Source organism: Mytilus edulis, chromosome 4, assembly GCF_963676685.1.
Source record: "Mytilus edulis chromosome 4, xbMytEdul2.2, whole genome shotgun sequence".
NCBI classification, from domain to species: domain Eukaryota; kingdom Metazoa; phylum Mollusca; class Bivalvia; order Mytilida; family Mytilidae; genus Mytilus; species Mytilus edulis.
Genome location: NC_092347.1, coordinates 64,297,257 through 64,313,803, shown reverse-complemented (window position 1 = coordinate 64,313,803; position 16,547 = coordinate 64,297,257). Strand labels below are relative to the sequence as shown.

General features: G+C 32.7%; 1 long non-coding RNA gene across 1 annotated transcript; it reads left to right on the top strand.

Annotated features, from left to right (window-relative positions):
* The first annotated feature begins 2,287 nt into the window (after positions 1–2,287).
* Positions 2,288–5,993, top strand: LOC139520210 (uncharacterized). The gene is made up of 7 exons (XR_011663837.1): positions 2,288–2,807; positions 3,297–3,549; positions 3,920–3,991; positions 4,339–4,544; positions 4,929–4,997; positions 5,349–5,554; positions 5,930–5,993. It is a non-coding gene; the product is annotated as an uncharacterized lncRNA (long non-coding RNA).
* Positions 5,994–16,547: the final 10,554 nt, after the last annotated feature.

The window sequence follows — 16,547 nt, the reverse complement described above, 5'->3', positions numbered from 1 at the left end:
CTAGGTGCTGTCAAAGGATCCAACTGAAAGGTATGTTAAGATAAGATTGTGTGTTTGTATGCATTTTTGTCCACTTTTCCTCTAGGTGCCGTCAAAGGATCCAATGGAAAGGTATGTTAAGATAAGATTGTGTGTTTGTATGCATTTTTGTCCACTTTTCCTCTAGGTGCCGTCAAAGGATCCAACGGAAAGGTATGTTAAGATAAGATTGTGTGTTTGTATGCATTTTTGTCCACTTTTCCTCTAGGTGCTGTCAAAGGATCCAAAGGAAAGGTATGTTAAGATAAGATTGTATGTTTGTATGCCTTTTTGTCCAAGTTTCCTCTAGGTGCCGTCAAAGGATCCAACGGAAAGGTATGTTAAGATAAGATTGTGTGTTTGTATGCATTTTTGTCCACTTTTCCTCTAGGTGGCATCAAAGGATCCAACGGAAAGGTATGTTAAGATAAGATTGTGTGTTTGTATGCATTTTTGTCCACTTTTCCTCTAGGTGGCATCAAAGGATCCAACGGAAAGGTATGTTAAGATAAGATTGTGTGTTTGTATGCATTTTTGTCCACTTTTCCTCTAGGTGCCGTCAAAGGATCCAACGGAAAGGTATGTTAAGATAAGATTGTGTGTTTGTATGCATTTTTGTCCACTTTTCCTCTAGGTGGCATCAAAGGATCCAACGGAAAGGTATGTTAAGATAAGATTGTGTGTTTGTATGCATTTTTGTCCACTTTTCCTCTAGGTGCCGTCAAAGGATCCAACGGAAAGGTATGTTAAGATAAGATTGTGTGTTTGTATGCCTTTTTGTCCAAGTTTCCTCTAGGTGCCGTCAAAGGATCCAATGGAAAGGTATGTTAAGATAAGATTGTGTGTTTGTATGCATTTTGTCCAAATGTCTTCTAGGTAGTGTCAAAGGATCAGACAGACAGGTATGTTAAGATAGGATTGTGTGTTTGTATGCCTTTTTGTCCAAGTGTCTTCTAGGTGCGGTCAAAGGATCCAATGGAAAGGTATGTTAAGATAAGATTGTGTGTTTGTATGCATTTTTGTCCAAATTTCCTCTAGGTGGTGTCAAAGGATCAGACAGCAGGTATGTTAAGATAAGATTGTGTGTTTGTATGCCTTTTCTTCAAATTTTCTCTAGGTGGCATCAAAGGATCAGACAGCAGGTATGTTAAGATAAGATTGTGAGTATGTTTGTATGCCTTTTTGTCCAAGTTTCTTCTAGGTGGCGTCAAAGGATCCAACGGAAAGGTATGTTAAGATAAGATTGTGTGTTTGTATGCATTTTTGTCCAAATTTCCTCTAGGTGGTGTCAAAGGATCAGACAGCAGGTATGTTAAGATTAGATTGTGTGTATGTTTGTATGCCTTTTTGTCCAAGATTCTTCTAGGTGGCGTCAAAGGATCCAACGGAAAGGTATGTTAAGATAAGATTGTGTGTTTGTATGCATTTTTGTCCAAATTTCCTTTGGCAGCACCTAGAAGAAACTTGGACAAAGGCAACGGAAAGGTATGTTAAGATAAGATTGTGTGTTTGTATGCATTTTTGTCCACTTTTCCTCTAGGTGGCATCAAAGGATCCAACGGAAAGGTATGTTAAGATAAGATTGTGTGTTTGTATGCATTTTTGTCCACTTTTCCTCTAGGTGGCATCAAAGGATCCCACGGAAAGGTATGTTAAGATAAGATTGTGTGTTTGTATGCATTTTTGTCCACTTTTCCTCTAGGTGGCATCAAAGGATCCCACGGAAAGGTATGTTAAGATAAGATTGTGTGTTTGTATGCATTTTTGTCCACTTTTCCTCTAGGTGCCGTCAAAGGATCCAACGGAAAGGTATGTTAAGATAAGATTGTGTGTTTGTATGCCTTTTTGTCCAAGTTTCCTCTAGGTGCCGTCAAAGGATCCAATGGAAAGGTATGTTAAGATAAGATTGTGTGTTTGTATGCATTTTGTCCAAATGTCTTCTAGGTAGTGTCAAAGGATCAGACAGACAGGTATGTTAAGATAGGATTGTGTGTTTGTATGCCTTTTTGTCCAAGTTTCTTCTAGGTGCGGTCAAAGGATCCAATGGAAAGGTATGTTAAGATAAGATTGTGTGTTTGTATGCATTTTTGTCCAAATTTCCTCTAGGTAGTGTCAAAGGATCAGACAGCAGGTATGTTAAGATAAGATTGTGTGTTTGTATGCCTTTTCTTCAAATTTTCTCTAGGTGGCATCAAAGGATCAGACAGCAGGTATGTTAAGATAAGATTGTGTGTATGTTTGTATGCCTTTTTGTCCAAGTTTCTTCTAGGTGGCGTCAAAGGATCCAACGGAAAGGTATGTTAAGATAAGATTGTGTGTTTGTATGCATTTTTGTCCAAATATCCTCTAGGTGGTGTCAAAGGATCAGACAGCAGGTATGTAAAGATTAGATTGTGTGTATGTTTGTATGCCTTTTTGTCCAAGTTTCTTCTAGGTGGCGTCAAAGGATCCAACGGAAAGGTATGTTAAGATAAGATTGTGTGTTTGTATGCATTTTTGTCCAAATTTCCTTTAGGTGGCATCAAAGGATCAGACAGCAGGTATGTTAAGATAAGATTGTGTGTATGTTTGTATGCCTTTTTGTCCAAGTTTCTTCTAGGTGGTGTCAAAGGATCCCGGTTGACACGTTGTCCACAAAGTTAAGTATAAATTTTTTTCAATTTACTAACTGTTGTCTCATAAATATTAAGATGATTTAAGTTTGTATTACAGATGGATGAGCACAGATGAAAGTTCAGTCCTACACCTGGAGGAAGATGGTTTCATTTTAGTTACCAGATAATGATGATGTAAGCATTTGGTCATAACAATTGTATTTAAACTATTTAAAAAAAAAATTTAGGTAATAAAAATCAGTTTTTCCTTTGAAAGACCACTTGAAATTTTATTACAAAATTGTCGTTAATTTCTTGTTCAAATTTATTCTCTAATGAAATATAATTCTAAAAGAATTATTGTATTTGTAAATAGACTGATCCTTCCAATTTAGGATTTGAAATAAAACATGCATCACATTAATTTCTAATTAAATTATTACAACAAATAGACTTAATATTGACAATTTGGATATTTATTTACATATTTATTTACATTTTAATTGGGAAAATATGACTTTGTTTAGATTGTTTGTTCAAAATGTATTCATCAGATTGTTTTGGTTAGCCACCATATTCTGATAATTATCTGCATACATTAATTTCAAAATTAATGATGTGATCATGAAACAGTCTTCATAATACTGATTAAAAGTTAAAATGAAAATGGTTAATGAATTACAGGCAAAAAGAGCAAAGACACAGAAAATTGCACCATTGACACAGATCTGGATAAGAAGCTTAAAGGAAGGACCAAGTTTCAGTCCAGATGGCAGACGAGTAGCAACTCCATGGAAGATGTTTACTGAGATCTTCAACCAAGTCCGAGGCTTTGCCATGTATTAGCAATCAAGCAGCAAGGATAGCAGCTGGAATGAAGGTTAATTATTACTTTGATCTTCAACCAAGTCTGAGGCTTTGTCATGAAGGAAATAATGCAAGTATATTCAAGCCGATTAATTCTGTAAATTATCAGGAAAAATGTGATAAAATCTATAACGATTATCTATAAGGCAACACAAATTTTTGTTATTTTGCACATTTACAACACACAAAAAAAGATATTTATCAGTTTGATAAATGTTTTTCTGGTACACGAAAAAAATTAATGCCATGAAAAGTAAATCCTGATAGAATTTTTACTTCAAGGGAGACTAGTACAATATAAACAGCAAGTATGTTTCTTTCAGTGGGAGATAACTCACTATTACACAATCAGAATACAGAATAGATTAATAAAAATTTAGGCTGGCAATTTAACAAATTTGTAAAATATATAGTATGTGTCAATTTTAATTCCTTTTTAGGTTAAAAAACCAAAAAAGCCAATGTTTTCATGAAGGGGAGCAAGACTTGTTGTATAAGATATCTTAATACAAGTACGTATATAATTCCTCTATTTAAACAAATTTTATCATCATAAAACAAGTTTACAGGATAAAAACGTGCACTAGGCTTAAAGTTGAAAGAGGTCATATGGTTTTTTATTGTTGACTAAATTTTCTGAAATTGTAAATTGATCACACTGATGTTATTGTAAAGACTTATATGCAGGCTTTGGCTAAACCACGGAATGAAGTACCAACAAAATTACAATTGTTCACAAAAAAAGATGCTGAAAATGGCTCCATTGATGCAGGTCAGGATATGAAGCTTGAAGGATTATGTCTTTCATTTATATTAACCAACAGAAGTTTTATAAATATAATTTAATTTATAATTTTAGTTTTTGTTCAAGAAGCCGGCCAGTCCAAGTTTCAGTCCAGATGGCAGATGAGTAGAAACTCCATGGAAGATGTTAACTTAGATCTTCAATCAAGTCCCAGGCTTTGCCATGTAAGCAATCAAGCAGCAAGGATAGCAGCTGGAATAAAGATTTATTATTACATTGATCTTCTACCAAGTCTGAGGCTTTGTCATGAAAGAAATAATGCAAGTATATTCAAGCCAATTAATTCTGTACATTATCAGGAAAAATGTGATAAAGTCTATAAGGATTACCTATAAGGCAGCACACTTTTTTGTTATTTTGTACATAATTACAACAAACAAAAATAGATATTTATTAGTTTGATAAATGTTTTTCCGGTACACAAATAAAATTTTATACCATTAAAAGTAAATACTGATAGAACTTTTCACTTCAAGGGTGGCTAGTACAATAAACAGCAATAATGTTTCTTTCAATGGGAGATAACTCACTATTACGCAGTCGAAATTTGAAATTTACGCTAAAAAAGGGGGCCATTTTAGGACCTTATCGAACATACTCCTTTGTAAAATATATAATTTGTGTCAATTTTAATTCCTTTTTAGGTTATAAAACAGTGTCAATGTTTTCATGAAGGGGAGTAAGACTTGTGGTATAAGATATCTTAAATACAAGTACGTATATTATTCCTCTATTTAAACAAATTTTATCATCATAAAACAAGTTTACAGGATAAAAATGTGCACTAGGCTTAAAGTTGAAAGAGGTCAAATGGTTTTTTGTTGTTGACTAAAGTTTCTGAAATATTGAATTGAATACACTGATGTCATTGTAAAGACTTGTGTGCAGGCTTTGGCTAAACCACGAAATCAAGTACCAACAAAATTATAATTGTTCACCAAATAAGACACTGAAAATGGCTCCATTGATGCAGGTCAGGATATGAAGCTTGAAGGAATATATGTCTATTTCATTTATATTAACCAACAGAAGTCTTATAAATATAATTTAATTTATAATTTTAGTTTTTGTTCAAGAAGCCAACCAGTCCAAGTTTCAGTCCAGATGGCAGATGAGAAGCAACTCCATGGAAGATGTTTACTTAGATCTTCAACCAAGTCCGAGGCTTTGCCATGTAAGCAATCAAGCAGCAAGGATAGCAGCTGGAATGAAGATTGATTATAACATTGATCTTCAAACAAGTCTGAGGCTTTGTCATGAAAGAAATAATGCAAGTATATTCAAGCCAATTAGTTCTGTACATTATCAGGAAAAATGTGATAAAGTCTATCAGGATTATCTGTAAGGCAACACACATTTTTTTTATTTTGCACATTTACAACACACAAAAATAGATATTTATCAATTTGATAAATGTTTTTCTGGTACAAGAATAGAATTTTATACCATGAAAAGTAAATCCTGATAGAATTTTTACTTCAAGGGAGACTAGTACAATAAACAGCAAGAATGAATGTTTCTTTCATCAGGAGATAACTCACTATTATGCTGCGTCAGAATACAAAATAGATTAATAAAAATTTAGGCTCGCAATTTAACAAATTTGTCAAATATATAATTTGTGTCAATTTTAATTCCTTTTTAGGTTATAAAACAGTGCCAATGTTTTCATGAAGGGGAGTAAGACTTGTGGTATAAGATATCTTAAATACAAGTACGTATATTATTCCTTTATTTAAACAAATTTTATCATACTGTCAATAAAAAGAAACAATCAGCTATCACTGGACTTGAAAACTTTTGGTCAGTAGTTTTAATATTTGATTTATTAGTACCGGTAATTGAAAATCTTTTTTGCTATGTCAACTCCAACTAGATAAAGATCTTTGTCTAGTTTTATTGGTGTTTTCATAGGCAGATCCAAGGGCCCCCCTTTTGTTGAAAAAAATTTGGTTGATTATATAGGAAACCACTGAAGCTTGACTGGAATGCCCCCCCCCCCCCCCCCCCCCCCCCTAAAATTAGTCAGCAGGGCCCCCCTTATGAAAAGTTCTGGATCCGCCACTGGTTTTGTAGATCAGTTAGTGTACAGGTCATATATTTAACTTCAAAATGTCATTAACGCAAAATCTCCCCCTATACTGTCAAGGCTGAGAGGAATTTCTCACTCTTTGATGTTTCAGAGGTTGGAAAGTATGTAGTATTTGTAAGTGTTGTTCGGATGTTGTCACATTGTGTTCTCTGCATCTTCTTTTACCTTAAGGAAGCTTGCTCGTCATGTTTTGGAATTTTGGTAAGATTTTCAGAATCCTCTAGTTTTATCCATTTGAATGCATTAACAAATTAAGTTAAGCTATCTGTTAAAATCTTATAAATAAAAATTTTAATTATTTTTTAATAGTTTTTTAGGACTTTAACTTGTAAATGATAAAAAGTCGAGAGAGAACATTTTCCCGCCAAAATTTCAATGTCTAATATCTCGAAAACAAGCATGATGACCCAAATTTTTTTTTGCTCTTTTGATTCCTTTATTAATCCCCTATCAGTATATATGCTAGTGTTTTGAAAAGTTAATTATTTTGAAACTGAGAAGCCAACTCCCTTAAAATGTTGTATATCTATTTGTATATTTTTATATATAATGTACATATAAAGTATACCAACAGTCATTCCTTTTTTACTATTTTCAATGACTAAGCATTTTATTTTTCAGGTTAGCATTCCAGCTTGTACTTACAGATTGAGGTTGGAATTGCTTTTAGAGTTGACTTTTAAAAGTAAGAAAGAACTGTTTTATAGATTTATAAAATTTTCTATTTAAGATCATGTAAATTCCCCGGCGTTTTGCATTTGCGCCGATTTTTTCTTTCATTTGCGCCGATTATTTTAAAGGTAAATAACAGGTAAATTACAGGTGAAATGATATGTGGTATGAATGCCAATGAGACAACTCTCCATACCAGTAATGTTATTTTCATTTATTATTAATGACCTCTTCCGTTTGTCAATCATAACATGTATATAACTGATTTCATCTCTTCTATATTTGGCGTAATTGTCGATAACGAAAGCCATCTTTTTTTTGTTTGGCATACGTACTGGTGGGGGCATTTCTAGAGTTCGCATTTTCTCACAAGGAAGCTATTAAACCAAGAGTTCCAAATGGTGAAGTTGAAATCATCCCATCGTTAATTTTATGGACGTCATCACGAATTGGTTGACGGTTATGGAATGTGTTCTTGTACGTTGTCTAAGAATGTATGACATTTGTCACCAGAAGGAGCGGAACGTCAGAATATATATATGTCAAACGTGAAGCAGTCATCGATTTCATTTAGGGAAAGGAATGGTTACCCAAAACATTGGGATAGCCATTAACCAATTGCAAGGTTACTTGATTTGTCTTTATACTCTGTGCTCAGCCAATGTAAAAGTATTAACTTACCTGTAATTACCTGTAAATCCAATTAGGAAAAAATATAAAATCGGCGCAAATGAAAGAATGAATATTTTCAAAATCGGCGCAATTGTCATACGCCCAAATTCCCATGTGGTTTGTATAATCTTTTTACAATTTAATATTTTCTGGAATAACCTGTCAAGTTTTAGAAAGGGACAAATTATTATTTTGAAAAGTTTCTCTGCTTTAATTGTTATTCCCAGTTTGCTATTTTTTGCCTATTTCAGTTTCTTAAAATATGACAGAAAATTGAAAAGTGTATTTCTTTTTCAGATAATTATTACTGTGGCTGAAGGATATAATAGTGTGATTAATTCTCCATACTCCTTAGAGATGTTGTGATGGTTCTTAACATGTTGACAGCTGGGCACTCTCTCTTCACAAGACATCAAATTTAAAATCCCCATTCTGACGCAGGACATGACTGCCAATTTGTATAGCCTGCACTACCAAACAGACACCTTTCTTTTGCAAGGATTTTACTGCCAGTCTGAAGAAGACCCACGGGGGGGTCTCAACATGGGATTTTGGGTACAGGTGTGCAGCTGGGATTTTAAAAACACCCCCCATTCATATATTGAATAATTGTGAAATCCCTACCTATACATATATTTCAAAGCGAAATCATAACCCATTCATATATTTTTGACCCATTGATATATCACAATCGGTCAATTACTACCTATTGATATATTTCCTCGGTAAAATTGCACCCCATTGATATATTTGACGGATCAAAAAAGGGACCCATTCCAGCGGCACATATGTATATACCTTTATATAGGAAGAGACCCCCCCGTGAGAAGACCAAGAGTGACCATATTTCCCTTTTGGGTCTTTCTAACTCTACAGAACAGTTTCCAATATGAACATTTCATATAAATCTTGCATATAAACAAGAGAAAGAATGTAGTTGATAAATTCTAAAATAATTAATGTAAAGATTCTCCATTTTCAACAAGAGTGGAAATTTTAATTAAGGTTAGTGTATTGTTTTTTTAATTTTCACTCAACCTTCTTTTTCTCTCTACCATTAAATGCTATTGATTTTTATTATTGTGGCTCAACAGATAAAATGTTTCTTATTAAGTTAACATTTACATTGGTTATGAATGGAGAATCTAAAAATAACAAAAATATTTTTAGTGTAGCAATGGTTTTATATGGAAATCAAAAATATTATTGTCAAAAATTGGTGTAATGATACATTCAAGAGATTACATGTAGCAATATGTAAGTAATCCTTATTTACTACCAGTCACAGCCATTTCTTGACTAAATATCAAGCCTATTGCTATAGGTACTCGACTCAGTTGTAATTGATCATAAGTTTAACAGTGTCAAGGGGAGGTAATGCACCTGTTTAATGCCTCATACTAGAAGTTTTTTTTAGTGCACAGTTTACCAATATAACTTAGACATTCTCTTCTGTAATTTGAGCAGTATGTTTAACAAAGCATCCATTAAACTTTTCATGCATTGAGTTATGCTAAGCATCTTTGGCTGAATTTTTGACAAGTCCAAAAAACTGGAGAATATTGATGAAACACCTTACTTTCAGGGAATGTAAAATAATATAGTTTCTGTTTCTTTAAGCACCAGGGGAAAAACCAAAATATTTAAATTCAGTTTCCTATATTTTTTAGGATCACTGTATTTGTCAAAGTTAAAACATGATACATTTTATAAATATACATTAGTGTGTCTTTATTTTCTCTTCGTTGTAATCATTGATTTAATTGTACTCAAATAATTGTAATCATTTTGTAATCATTGTACCAAATTTAACTTGTGATTATTCTGTCTGTAATGGGCGTCTTTAATTGACAATAAAATATATTTGATTTGATTTGATTGATTTGTAAAACAATAATTTGTGTACTATATGTACTTAATGTAATGTAAAATTTTGTATATTATTGAATTACAGACCACCTTAACATATAATTGTCCATATTTTGAGTTAAAGCCGATAGACTTTTCTATAATATTGATATAATTTGTCCCATAAGTAGTGCACTACACCTTAAAAAACAGTCAAAACAAATGTAATTTATTTTATTTGTGTTTATTGTCTACAGTAAATGAAATGCACATTGAAATAACTGTTGTTGGGCCTAAGAGATGAGTTCAGTAACTGTAGATTCAGCAAATTCCCTGATCAGTAAATGTAGATTCTGAAAATTCCCTGATAAGGAGCTATGTACATCAAAGTTGAGTTAGTTGAATTCTATCTTAAAGAGTTTTAAACTTTAAGTCTGTAAAAAAATCACTTTTCAAAGATAAATGTACCCGTTTCCTTTCAAATGAAACTTTTTCTTCTTCTGTAGGATAGTTACTGGTTCAAATATATGCCTGTTGAGAATAAAATTACATGCAAGTTTTCGGAATTTCCACTGAAAAATGAAAATAAAATTTGCTTTAAAGTACCCTGTCTGCAAAAAAAGTTCAATGCAAGAGTCTTATTGCACTTAGACTTTTTGTATCATGTCAATTAAGCATAGAAATAACCAAAAAGAAACAAATTTCTCTTTCCTATAGCTTCTATATGCAATTTTATATGTAAATATGTGTTACAGCCTAAATTGACCTCAACTTATTTTTAGTCTTGCATCGCCTTTGACCATTTCCTAACTGTGTGGTATGCTATTGCAACTTTTCCATCCTGAAAGAATTATTTTTGGCAAAATTGCTTCACAAATTTTAATTTGAAGTAGTAAGCTGAAATCTGAAAGCACATTTGTTTTATGTATGAAATTAGGAAGTTCATTTGCCATGTTTTGGGATATTTGTCACATTTTCATAATTCTCTGGTTTTATTCATTTGAATGTCCCCCTATTTTTTGATTTATAAATCTATAACATGTATAATGATAAGCCATCTGTTAAAGTCTCATTAAAACTTAAACCTGCCAATGTTAAAGCTATGATAAGTCAAGAGAGAATATTTTACCCGCAAAAATTTCAATTGTTTATATTTCGGAAACAAGCACATTGACATTTAAATTATTTTTGCTCTTTTGATTCCTTTATTAATCATCTATCAAAATAAACTAGTGTTTTGAAAAGTTCATTATTTTGAAACTGAGAAGCAAACTGCTTTCCCTTAAAAAAAGAACCACCACATAACAGCTATGATAAAATCTTTTGATTTCAGCCTTTTTCTATTTCATGTAAATTTGTTTTGCTCATACATTGGTGACAAGCATATATGATAAATGAGTTATCAAATAATCAGCTTCAAGTTTTTAAAAAGGCCTAAATCAAACTTGATTCATCAAACACCTTGTTTTAAACTCAGCAGAACAGTTAATATGCTGGTCAATGCCCCATGTCCACTGCAAATGGGATAACTGTAAAGAAAGTCCTTATAAAATGATGAACAATTGTTTCTTTTATCAAAAAAATTAAATATAAGAGGTAGGGGTATACAGTAATCAACTAATGGAAAGGTTGTCTTATTTAATAAGATAGACAAGTTTTTTGTTCCTACTGCACCCTCATCAGGATTAAAACTACAGAAGAGTACAAAATTCCCAAGTGATAATGTGTTCTTCACAATTTGTCACCATAAGAAAAAATTACAAATAGAGAGTGAAAGTAGGTATGACATTAAACTGGATTAAGAATGTTAAAAAAAATATGCTTTTGCAAATTTGGATGACAATTAATTGCAATTATGTACCATTTCAACAATAGAAATAGTATAGACTTGCAAATCCGTACCATTACAGCACTAGAAGTAGTATGGTTGTCTGAGCGAAGCCAATTGGAAGCACGTACCTCTTAGTGAAGCTAATTGGGAGCACACCCTCTGTCTTGTTGCGAAGCTAGTTGGAAGCAGTACATATATACCTCTGTCTGCAAAAGCTAATTAGAAGCAGTACCCCTGGCAGAGCGGTCCCAATTAGAGGCACGTAACTCTGAGGGAAGCCAATTGGAAGCAGTACCTCTGCAAAATTTGATTAAAAATTATTCAACCAATTTTATTTAACATTCTTTTTATTAAAAGTTTACTTTCATACCAACTCTCATTTTCTATTTATAATTACTCCCCTTGTTGACATTGTGACGTGCAAATTATCACTTCACCATTTAGTAGATCATTCTAATAAATTACTACAACACAACTCAAGTTATAAGAGTAAAATAATTTTAGTTTATGCTCCTTTAAACGATAACTTTACTTTAACTTTTTGATAGCTAAGGTTCCTCAAGATTTATAGAGAGGCTGATATAAGTTTGCTATCAAGGGCATATGATACAGTAACAGGGGAGGTAATGATGTCCCTAATGTCAAATGCTACCGGGTACTTTTAGCCATGTCAAATAGTTACATATCAGGAATTTAGACCCATTTTTTTTACTGATTTAACATGAAAATGAATTCATGGCATGACCCTCTTTTTAAAAATTACATTAGGCTTAAATATGTCTAAAGATTATTTGTGCCAATTTGAAGAAATCACAGATGGAATTTTTTAAATAAGATAAATATACAGCCAATAATGATGTTTTTTTTTTACTAAAATCATGTATTGAGATCATTTGTGCTAATTTGAATAAATCACCAGTGATATATTTTAAATTAGATAAATATGCATCTAAAAATGATGTTTTTATGCCCCACCTACGATAGTAGAAGGGCATTATGTTTTCTGGTCTGTGCCTCTGTTTGTCCGTCCGGTTAAAGTTTTTGGTCGAGGTAGTTTTTGATGAAGCTGAAGTCCAATCAACTTGAAACTTAATACACATGTTCCCCATGATATGATCTTTCTAATTTTAATGCCAAAAAATTGTTTTAAATAAAAAAGTTGACAATTATTTTTCAGTTTAAATTCAAATTGCAGATTTGACATGATAAATTCATTATTTTTATTTTGTGTTCCATAGTAAGCTTTAGATTAGAAAATCTTGAAAAGAAAAAGAAAAAAAAGTGTACCAGCATTGAAAGGATTAATAAGTTTAGAATGAATTTAAAGTTTTCCCATGTTTATAGCTTCACACTAGGAATTGGTATTTGTTAACTTGACAAAAAGAGTTTTTTTTTTTTTCAGTCTTCGGGTCATGTATAAAAAAATGGATTTCCAGAAAGTTAAACCAGGCTTTTGAGGCTTGAACTTCTTTTCTTCACACTAATGAACACCAACCAAAAAAATACGTTACTTTTCTCCAAAAGTGGTGTGTTTACAAACAATTCAAAATTTTTGCTATTTCAGTTATTGTTTGAATATAAAATACTCTTTTACTTTGATAGAACCAAATCATCACAATTTCAATATCTCAAAACGGACATTATAAGGACTCCCCGGTGAGAATGTGGGAGCCCTTCAGTTTTCACTTTGTTCGTCTGTCTACAATTTTTGTAAATGAAAAACCTCCCCTTAAAAAGATAGGTAAATTAAAGCAATCTTTAACATTCACTGTGCTTCCAAGCACTTTCATTACCATTCTAGGGTTATGCCTCTTTACATATGGACAAATTCCTGAATGTTTTCGTTTCTGTTCTCTTAATTTAAGTTTGTCTCAACTAAATTTAATAAAATGTACTATTATCACTAAACTCAGCTTAAGTTCAAATTTTGGCAGTTTCACTTTTACAGTTCTTGAGTTATGTCCCTTTATAACGTCATATGCTAGCAGGGTCATCATCTGTGTTCCTATGGAGGCATTGACCCAATTTATTTTTAATATAGTGGAAGCAGATTAGCTGTTATTTAGGTATTTTGTAGAATGATGCATTATAATTAAATTTTGCTTGTGTTTCATATAGACTTATGGTTGGAAATAGTTTAAAAACCTTCACTTTGTACCAAGAGTGTCAAGTTTCTTTTTATATACTCTAACTTATATATTTACATGTGATTGTGTATTTTGTTTTGAATAGTTCTCCTTTTTATACTGTCCAAAGTATACCTCCTGAGACAGTTCTTCCAAGCAAATAGTTTCAAAACAGGTTTCCAACATTTTTCCACTGCATTGATTTTATCTCGTTTTAAACACAGTTAACAATTATTTCATTAATTATCATTATAATGATTTTCTTTATGTGTATATTTTTATGCTTATGAGATGTATTCATGTATATTGTATGTATAATAATTTCCTAGGCATAAAAGTATAACAGGAATTGCTCATGTGTAATACATGTACACATAGGCGTAGGAATTTTAGCACCAAAATATTTGGGTTTGTAAAGTGACATCTTTATGTATTTTAGTTCTAGTTTGAACTTTGAACATTGTATTTTTAGGGATGTTTAAAGAACAAAGATTTGCATAATTTTGTATTTTGCTATTAGATTCATTTTATGTAGGTGAAATGGCTATTATGTATACAAACATAATTGTATTTCGACTTTTTTGTACCAAATATTTTATAGCTGTAGTCCTAATGACAAGATTTCTTTTTTACTTACATATTTACAAACAAAATTATTTTTTCTTTTTCTCATTTACCTAGTGAGGTCAAACAATAGAGTTTCACTAGCATTGGCAAAAGGACACAGGTTTCCTAAAATAGGGTTTCCTGGTCAGCCACAGAACATACTGAAATATGTATAATTTCTCACGTTTCGTAGTAAAGGGAGAAATTATTGTATATAGGGTACTAGCGTAGTATTTTTTTAAGTTCACGTCAGTAGGTATAAGACACATGACTAACATTATAACGGGAAATTTTTTCCCTGAGATTATCACTTTCTAGCCTGCTGCAGACAGGGCAACATTCAAGTTCCATTCATATTATGAATATACTTTGATACATGCATTTATATATTTTTCAAAACAATACACGTCCGAGTATGTCTCGTGAGACGACTTGTCGCATTGGGTCAAAAGCATATATGACTGTTTCCGGACCCTTGGGTTGGACCCAGGTTTCCAGTTTCCCATTATTGGGTTTGTTTGGTTGTTCCTGGCCGGCGAGGTCGTTCATGATCGAGTTATTCATTTGTTCAGTTATTCAGTTTATATTCATGTCAACCATCATATTATATCTCTTGTTTGTACAAGATTTACTTTTCTAGCTAAGTTGTACCTAATAGTTAATATTTCAAGGTTTTGTTATTAGTACATGTAGTAATTGTGGCTATTGCTTTTTTCATATGTTTATATAAATATATATATACAACTTGTCTAAGCATCAACCCAACAATGTTAGATCTGTAAATTTGCTTTCGCAAATTTTTTTGTTCTTCTCTCGTCGGGATTCGAACCCATGCTACCGAGATATCGTGACACCTAATTGCCTGCACTGTAGCCGTCCCACTAGACCACACAACCACCTGGGCTTCTAAAAAAAATAAAATGGCCGCATGTTACCTTTCCTCATCAGTTTTAATCTAGCGTCGTACTACAGTACATGATATATAAGGCATGAAGATGTTATTGTTACAGATCAGCTTAATTATCTATAGTAAAGGATCCTACAAATTAATGCAAGATACAGTCACAGAAAATAAACATCAACTTAACAATGTTAGATCTGAAAATTTGCTTTCGCAAATTTTTTCTTCCCTGGCTGGGATCCGAACCCATGCTACTGAGATATTGTGACACCTAATCGCCTGCACTGTAGCCATCCCGCTAGACATTAGGTGTCACAATATCTCAGTAGCATAGGTTCGAACCCCGTCGAGGGAAGAACAAAAACATTTGCGAAAGCAAATTTACAGATCTATCATTGTTAAGTTGATGTTTAGACGAGTTGTATAAACATAATGTACACAGCCATGTATCACCATCATTGCTGGTGATCCGATGGATAAATCTGTTGTAGAGTTGTCACTGACTCAGATGTACTTATAAATATAATTATTTTCTGTGACTGTATCTTGCATTAATTTGTAAGATCCTTTACTATAAATAGTTGAGCTGATCTGTAACAATAACATCTCCATGCCTTATATATCATGTACTCTAGTACGACGCTAGATTAAAACTGACGAGGAAAGGTAACACATGGCCACCGAAAGCTTTATCTTTTGTGAAGCCCAGGTGGTTGTGTTGTCTAGCGGGATAGCTACAGTGCAGGTGATTAGGTGTCACGATATCTCAGTAGCGTGGGTTCGAATCCCGGCGAGGGAAGAACAAAACAATTTGCGAAAGCAAATTTACAAATCTAACATTGTTGGGTTGATGTTTAGATGAGTTGTATATACATAATGTACACAGCCATGTATCACCATCATTGCTGGTGATCCGATGGATAAATCTGTTGTAGAGTTGTCACTGACTCAGATGTACTTATATATATATTAAGACACATGTATGTAATTATTTAATAAATTCCGTTGTCCACTATGCTTGCTGGGCTATCAGCAACACTTTATATATTGTATTCATTTATGCCTTATAATAGATATGAACGTATAGGGTAAACGTATAGTTATTCAAATGCAAAAGGTTGACATGAGATTATTTCTCTAGTACTGGTACAAGTTATTGAGTTCATATTGTATAGTGTATGTTTATATTGATAATTTGTCTTATTAAATGGCAGCTCACAATATGCAGTTGCTGATCTCGAGCTAGTCAACAAACATAAGTCTGTGTTGTGTTTTTCTTTAAGGATTTAAAGGTTAAATGTTTTTTTGTGGAAAAAAGACTAATTTAAGATCCTATGTCATTCAAGCTGTCTGAGTTATTGGTAATAATAAGATGTGGTATAATTGCCACTTAGGCTCAACTGTCCACAAGAGACCAAATGACACTAAAATAAACAACCATAGGTCACGGTACAGCCTCAACAAAGAGCTAAACCCATACTGAATAGTCAGCTATAAAAGGCCATGAAATGACAA